The sequence below is a fragment of the Chinchilla lanigera genome, unplaced genomic scaffold (genome assembly GCF_000276665.1).
Source record: "Chinchilla lanigera isolate Chin_1 unplaced genomic scaffold, ChiLan1.0 scaffold00083, whole genome shotgun sequence".
NCBI classification, from domain to species: domain Eukaryota; kingdom Metazoa; phylum Chordata; class Mammalia; order Rodentia; family Chinchillidae; genus Chinchilla; species Chinchilla lanigera.
In genome coordinates this window covers 3,202,575-3,210,890 of record NW_004955484.1, presented here as the reverse complement: position 1 = coordinate 3,210,890, position 8,316 = coordinate 3,202,575, and the positions used below count along the sequence as shown (strand labels likewise).

The following is an 8,316-nucleotide window of genomic DNA, read 5'->3' as shown; positions in this document are numbered from 1 at the left end:
GGCTGAGGCAGGAGGATCATTGCAAGTTGGAGACCAGCCTAGGCTACAAAGTGAGCTCAAGGCCAGCCTGAACTGCATAGGGAGTTGTCTCAAAGAGACCAAAAAAAAAAGGAAATCAGAGAGACTGTCGGTGCCTTACTCTGGTCCTGCTGCCCCTTGGAGGCAGGCAGAGGGCAGAGTTGGGAAGTGAGGGTTCAAACCCTTGGCTCTGCAGATTCCTTTCTGGCTTTCCCTGAGCCTTTTTTTTTTTTTTTTTTGGTTTTTTTTCTCCAGTACCGGGAACCGAACTCACGACCTTGCGCTTGCCAGGCAGACTCTTTGCCGCTGAGCTAAATCCCCAGCCCCTCCCTGAGCCATTTTTTATCCTTCCCGTTCTCCACTTCCTGCATCTCCAGAGGACTTTCAGTTTCTCCCCTTCTCTCCTGCCTTCCCACCCACCTTCTTCCTCGCCTCCGCCTGAGGTTCCAGTCCTGTGCAGCAATCCCTCCCTTGTCCTCCCTACAGTCTTGCTGACCTGTGGCTAGTGAGCCATAGGTGTGGACAGCTGGGGACAGGCCTCGAGGCGATGTTCGAAGCAGGCTCAGGTCAGGCCTCTGTTCCCTGGGGTCTGATGAAGCAGTGCCTGAGGAAGAGGTGACAGAGCCTGTCTCACAAGCTTTGCCTCAGGGTGGACACAGTCCCTTCTCTGCTCAGCCTAGGAGCAAAGGTCAGCTGAGGCAGAGATGGCCTGCGGGCCTTGGTCTTCCCAGAAGCTGTGCCCGCCTCAGGTTGGCCTGGAAGGAATCTCTCTGAAGCAAGGTGGTGGTGGGCCTGTGGCAGCCAGGACTGGCTTATGCCCTGGAAAGCCTCTCCAGGGCGAGGGGCTGTGGCCTAGGAGTGACCCATGCTGGGTGGGGATCAGCAGAACTAGGGCCCTCAACCTGCCTAACCTAGGAGGACAACCACCAGGCTGGGAGCTTTTTGCTTCTACTCCTTACGGAGCACTTTAGAGAAGGGTGATGGTTCCTTTTCAGAGACAAGGACACAGATCAGAGAGGCTGCATGGTTCATAGTTGACAGGTGGTCAAGCCAGAGTGTGAATTCAGCTTTTTCTAGGTACTTCCTTTTGGGAGACTTTGGGCTCAGACGGACAGATCAGTGATCCGGGAGCACCAGCTGGACAGTTGGACACCAGTAAGCTGCAGGGTTTGTTTTTGCAGTACTAGAGATTAAACTAAGACCTTAGCCAAGTATCCTGCCGCCGAGCTACCCCGCCAGCCCAGTGTGTGTTTCTTAGGAAAGAGACCAGAGTTCCATCTTCGCAACCCCATAGACAGAATGTTCAGAGCAGGGTGCTTCAACTAGTCCTGCCCTCGAAGCTTCTCAGGCTTTCCCATGGCCTCCGACTTGCTAAATCTGCCTCATACCTGAGGCCTCACGTTCTGGGCGATCCAAGAGAAGTTAGAGAAATCTAACTTCTCTCATTTACAGACATCAAAGGCAGAAGAGTGGGAGCAGAATTATCACTATTATCTGGATATCACTATCATCTTCTCTAATTTATAAAAATGGCTTCAGTGCTTTTTTCCCCCCTCAGTACTAGGGATTAAACCACAGGCCTTCACACTGAGCTACCTTTACAAGCCCTTGTCTCTCTCTTTTTTTTTTTTTTTTTTTTTGGAGATAGGGTCTTGCCAAGTCACTAATTTGCCCAAGCTGGTCTTGAACTTGCAGTCCACCTGCCTTAGATCCTCAGTGTTAGGATTAGAGGCCTGTGCCACTACCATAGGCTCAGAGCATTTTTCCACAACCAGGATTGACTCTTTTTTCCCCAGTACTTGGACTGAACGTCGGCCTTTGCACTTTGCTATATGTCCAGCCCTTTTTTAACGTTTTATTTAAAAATTTCAGTTAATTAATTAATTTCGAGACAGAGTCTTACTGTGTAGTTCAGGCTGGCCTCGAACTTGAGGCAGTCCTCCTGCATCAGCATCTTTAGTGCTGGGATTGCAGGCATCCACTAGCATGCCTGTTTTATTTTTTATTTTGAGATAGGCTCTTACTGAGGTGCCCATGCTGGGCTTAAAGGTGTTACCGTTCTGCTTCCTCCTCCCAGGGGGCTAGGATTACAGGTATATTTCTGTATTTCTTCCAATTCTTATAACCCTGATGTTATTTATAGAGATGATACTCAGTTTGGGGACCTTGACTGATGCCTGCTATCCATAGGACAGTGCAGGGTCTTGCAGTGGGATAGAGATGATGCGTTAAATAACCTGGTCTCTGTACCTTATAATGAATATGTTAAATGAGGGCGGTAGAAACATACAGGTTTTCTAGTTTCACTTAAAGATCTTAATAAATGTGGGCCAGAATTTTCTTGTGATCCAAATTAGTTTATAGACCCTGGAGGGTAGGGTGTGGTGAGAGATGAGCCTTGGGAGGGGAGCCTCATTTGGGGATCGCTGAGTGCTATTTATGGTAAGGGATCTGACCTTGGACCCAAAAATAAGGACACCCTGTCTCATACACTTTTTTTTTTTTTTTTTTTAGAATTTTTTTTTTTTTTTAGACAGGATCTTGCTATATAGCTGGCCTTGAACTTTCTTATGTAGCCCAGGTTGGCCTTGAACTCATGGAGAGCCTTCTGCCTCAGCCTCCCGAGTGCTGGGATCACAGTGTGTGTCACTGTGCCAGGCTACTTTTCTTTTTAACGATAGAAGGGATTGAACTCAGGGGGCCCTGAGCACATCCCAGGCCCTTTTCATTTTTTATTTTAAGTTGTCCAGGCTGGAGTCGAACTTGCAGTTCTTCTTTGTGAACCTGCTGAATAGCTAGGATTACAGGTGTGCACCACTGTGTCAGGCCTCATGTGCTTTGGAGTGCTGGACAGTGATGAGCGAAGTGTGAAGAGCCATGTAGATATGCCAAGGAGGCAGCTGAGAATGCAGGTTTAGGCTCAGGGTAGGAGAGCAAACACTTACAGTAGAGCTGCAAAGCAGCAAAAGAGACAAGGCAGAACCTTCAAGATACGTTAGCAGCTGAAGGAAATAGGTGGAAGGGTAAGGCTCAGAGAGTCATGAAAAGGGACTGGAAGTCAAAGTGGGGGTCAGCAGTGACAGAGGGGTAATCAGGCTCAGGGGAAGGGGTTGTCTTCTTTCCACTGTAATTTTGGTCTCTCAGGCACTGGTGCAGCCAGCCCAGGGGGCTTGGCTGTAAAGACTTGAGAGGCGGAGGTGGGCTAATTGCTTGAACCCAGGAGTTGAAGTCCAGCTTGAGCAACACGGAAGATCCCATCTGAAAAAAAAATTGTCTGGAATTTTTGTCCTTTCTCTAAATTGTCCACTTTGGGGGCGGTTTAAACTCATGATCCTCCTGTCTCAGCCTCCCAGATTATGGACATTAAAGTGTACGCCGCCAGGCCCACTGAAATTTAAAAACGACGTGCTAGTTGGACATGGTGGCATGTGCCTATGATCCCAGCACTCTGGGAGGCTGAGGCAGGAAAAAAAGAATTCAAGCCCAGCCTGGGCAACATAGTGATTTAATGAAACTCAGTCTCAACATAAAAAAATGGGCTGGCACTGTAACTAAGTGCAGAGGCCCTGGATTCAGTCCCTAGTACTGCATAAATAAGTAAGTAAATCAAGCAGGCGAGCAAGTGATTTGCTGCTTGGTGACAGCCTTGAATCTGGCTCTGGAATCCACTGATCGCCTGAGTCATACTGAAGTGTCAGGCTGGGCCTGCTGCAGGCTGACTAGGGTTTGATGAGAGCCAGGTGGGTCTTTCATCAGGGTGTCCTGTGGCCAGTATGCATATTTCACTAGCCAGAGGAGACTGAAACGGCCAAGAGTTACAGAAGTTGCCCTTGTCCATGAAGGCCTGCCCAGCGCACATCTGAAAGCCCCCGCTGTCATGGCTGCATACCCTGCTCAGACCCCACTGGGGCCTGGAATGAAGGTGGAAGTGGAATGTGTTAATTGGGACTTTCGATCATCACACCCCGGGGTGTCTCCGGCTGCTTCCTTCAGTGTGCTGGCTGGAGTTCTATCACTCTTGTTAGCGATGGTTTGATATTCCTTCCCCAGAGACAGGTGTTGGCAGGGATCCCCAGTTCCCTGGTGTGAATAGTTTAATACAACCCATCCCATCAAGATGGCACTGTACATTTATACTCTAAACACACAGCCGTTGAATATAAAAAGATAAAATTCTAAAAACAGTCCTGCTGTCCCTGTCTTCCCAACCCCTGCCAGCCATGCAGCGGATAAACATCCCCATGAGAACTGGAACAGGAACTCAAAAGAAGAAAGCTGGACCGAAGCTGCAGGCCCCCCGGTCTCTGAGTCCAGAGGCAGAAACTGGGGTAACAGAAAGCTAAAGTGCACCGCACAAGGCGTGGAGTGAAAGCGCTGCTAGAGGCCAAGGGCTGGGAAAGTTAGCAGAAGAAAGTTGCTGCTGACCACCTCCTCAGGCTGTGGCTTATTTTAATGCTACTCAGAGACTTTAGTGAATAGGCTAGGCCTAGGCTCAGCTGATGCTACTAGATTTGATTCTAGACTTAGAATCCACAGGGACCCGGGGAAGCAAATGTGAAAACCCCTAGACAGGGAGGGAAAAAGTAAAACATAAAAGATAAGAACCAGCATACACACAAGTTCTAAAACACAGGGGGAAAAGCATGAAAAGGGAGAAACAAAATGAAAGAAGAGTTTACCCTAGAAGGAGGAAAAATAACAGAGTAAAATTGGTAAATGTCTTCAGTATAAGTAGGTTTAGGATCTTCAAAGAGATAAAAGTCAGTCCATTAAAGAAAGGAAATTGGGAAAGAAAAAATAATATGAGTATGGAAATGTACTGTGTTAATAATTCTAGGAAAGGCCGGGCATGCTGGTAAGTGCTTGTAGCTCCAGCAACTTGGAGACTGAGGTAAGGGAACTCAGTGTTGAAGGCCGGCCTGGACTTACATATGCACCACAGCAAGACCCTGTCTCAAAAAAAAAAAATCTAGAAATGAAAAATAGTGTCATGAGAATTGGAAACAGTAGATAACTCTAGCCTGGACACAAGATCATGGAGTTGGGAGAGAATACTGAGAATTCACCCAGGATGTAGCACACATGGTGGACAGATGGAGTGCTTTAGCATGTCTAATAGGAATCCCAGATATGCATAAAAGAAATGAAAAATAATATTTGAAAGTAGAATGGATAAGAATTCTAGATTTGAAGCTGGGTTTGGTGGCACATACCTATAATCCCAGCACTCTGGAGGCTGAGGAGGAAAGATCACTATGAGTTTGAGGACAGACTGGGCTACATAGTGAGTTCAAGGCCCAGCCTGAACTGTGAACAAAACCCTGTATCAAAAAATAATAAGGTCTGGCTGGGTGTGGTGGCACACGTCTATAATCCTAGCACTTTGGAGGCTGAGGCAGGAGGATCTTTAGGAGTTTGAAGCCAGCGTGGGCTATAAAGTGAGCTTAAGGCCAGCCTGAACTGCATAGTGAGACCCTGTCTCAAATAATAATAGTAATAATAATAATAATAATAATAATAATAATGTCTGAAGTCTTGCCAGGTGTGGTGGCACACACCTGTAATGCCAGCATTTGGGAGGCTGAGGCTGATCTCTCTGAATTTGAGGCCAGCCTGGACTACATAGAGAATTCAGAACCTGCCTGAACTACAAAGTGAGATCCTGTCTCAAAAAACAAACAAACAAAACCAAACAAAAAATTAAATTTGAAGAAACAGTATATCTCACTAGTCATGATATAGTGAAACTGTAAAGAAGAATGTTAACCATTTGCAGAGAAGGGTAGGGGGGTAGCTCAGTGGAACAGTGCTTGGCTAGTACATGGGAGGCCCTAGGTTCAAACCCCAGCACTGCAAAATAACAACTCTACTAAAGGAAAAAAGAATTCAGAGGATTGGCAGTCAGTCTTTCAGACTATCTCTCTTTTTTTTTTTTTTCTTTTTGGTACCAGGAATCGAACTCAGGACCTCCTACAGACTATCTCTTGTCAACATGAGATGCCAGAAGATATGGGAGGCAGGTCTTAGGGCCAGGCGTGGTATAGAACATGGCTGTGATCCCACACTTGAAAGGCTGAGGCAGAAAGACTGTCATCAATTCAAGGCCAGCCTGAATTACATAGCAGGACCCTGTATCTAAAAAACAAACAAAAAACCAAAAACAGAGGCAGGTCCTAGGGAAGATACTTACCAACCTAGAATTCTATATCAGGCTAGCACTCAAGAATGAGGTGAAATAAGTGTTTCTGGACATCTTAAGACATGTTATCCCAAGAAACTCTTGCCAAAAGGACCGTCCTTGGTAAGAAAAAAGTAAACCTACGGAGGAAGGAGCAGATCAGCAGGGCCAACAGTGATTCACAAATTGACACACTGAGCTGAGTGATAATGTACCTCATACTCCCAACTCCTTGGGAGGCTGAGGCAGGAGGATTGTTTGAGCCCAGGAGTTTGAGGCCAGCCTGGACACGATAGCAAGACCCCTTTCCCTTTCTCTCTGTCCTTTTCTGTATGTGTCTGTGTTACTAGGAGTTGAACCCAAGGCCTTGCACTTAGCACATTAGCACGTAGTAGATGGCTTACCTACTGAGCAGCACCCTTGCCTCTCTTACTTGTTTTTTTGTGACAGGGTCTCATTATGTAGTCTAGGCTGGCCTTGAATTCATGGGGATCCCCCTGCTTCCCAGTGCTGGGATTACAGGCATGCTCGGTCACACCCAGTTTAAATTTTGTTTTGAGAGAGGGACTCACTAAGGCCCAGGCTGGCGATAGTCCTGCCTCATCCTCCTGAGTATCTGGGATTGCAGCCATGCACTGGCACACTCGGAGTTTCTGCTTAGAGACAGAGGGGTGGGGAGAGGGAGAGGGAGGGAGGTGAGGAGACGGGAAAGAAGAAGAAAAGAAATAAACACATGTTGGTAAATTTGACAGTATATCAGGATACTTTCAGCTAGAAGTAACAGAATAATCCAGTGACTTAAGCTACAAAAACCCATTGAGGGCTGGGGATTTAGCTCCGCGGCACAGCTCATGCTGCCTGGCAAGCATGAGGTCATGAGTTCAATTCCCAGTACTGAAAAAAGAAAAAAAAAAAAGACAACAAAAACCCATTGAGTCTATGGGTGTTCCTCAGTGGTAGGGAGCCTGCTTGGTATGCGTGAAGCCTTGGATTCAATCCCCAGGCCCTTCCTCACCCACCCCTGAATTAGATTAGCTAAGAACTGAAAAGTATGGAGGTAGGGAGTCCCAGGGTTGGAGGAGTCATGCAGTATCAACATGAAGGACCCTGGGTCTCTCTCTCTCTCTCTCTCTCTCTCCCTGTCCCTCCCTCCCTCCTCCTTCCCTCTCTTTCTCTCTCTCTCTCTCTCTCTCTCTCTCTCTGCCATATATAGATGTCTATCCTTATGGTTGCAAGATGACTGCTATAGCTCTAGACATTGCATCACCATCCTTTAACATCTCAAGCAGGAAGACAGGGCAGTGCCAAGAGTAAAGAAGCTTTCTCTTTATGTGCCTTTTTTTAGGTGGGTGGATTTTTCCAAGACAGCCTTAGCAGGTAGCTTCTTAGGGCTCCTTGGCCTAAGTAGCTCTGTCCTGAGGCCAGTTCCTGCTGAAAAAGGAACAGGCTGGCTGTGATGGGCTTTGACTAGTCTCGCCTCATCTTTTGGGACTGGATCTTCAGCTGCCTGAACAAGTCATGAATCTTGGCAGGAAAGGAAGGGCAAGTGACTTGTGGGCAACCACCAGTGTCAGCCACAGGCGGCAGGATGCGCAGCAGAAACCCAGGGTTGATTGGGCTTGTGATGTATAAAAGGAAAACTAGAACTGTTAGCTCCATCGTCAAGGAGGAATAAACTAGAGGATTTCATTGCTAAATCGCACCAAATTTCGGCCTCGTTGAGGAGAACGGCACTACCGGAAAATTAGACTCCATGGGGAAGATGTATGTGTGGTAGAAATGGACGACAGTCACTAAAAGAACATGAAGAAAGGGGGTTGCGAGCTCCAGGCCAGCCTGGGCTACACAGTGGGACCCTGTCTCAAGAAATACAATAATAAATGAATGAATGAGTAAATAAGAGAAATAACTTTTCCTTCTTTCTGTCTTTTTTTTTTTTTTGGTACCTGCAGTTGAACTCAGGACCTTGCACTTGCCAGGCAGGTGCTGTGCCACTGAGCTATATCCTCGGCCCGAGAAATAACTTTTTCTTTCTTTTTTCCCCAGTACTGGAGGTTGAACTCATGGGCTTCACACTGAGCTATATTCTCAGCCTATTTATTTGTTTGTTTAGGTTTTTT

General features: G+C 46.9%; 1 protein-coding gene across 1 annotated transcript in view; it reads left to right on the top strand.

Annotated features, from left to right (window-relative positions):
• Positions 1-8,316, top strand: part of St3gal2 (ST3 beta-galactoside alpha-2,3-sialyltransferase 2) — a gene marked incomplete in the record, with an annotated part of 54,220 nt that overhangs the window by 19,543 nt on the left and 26,361 nt on the right.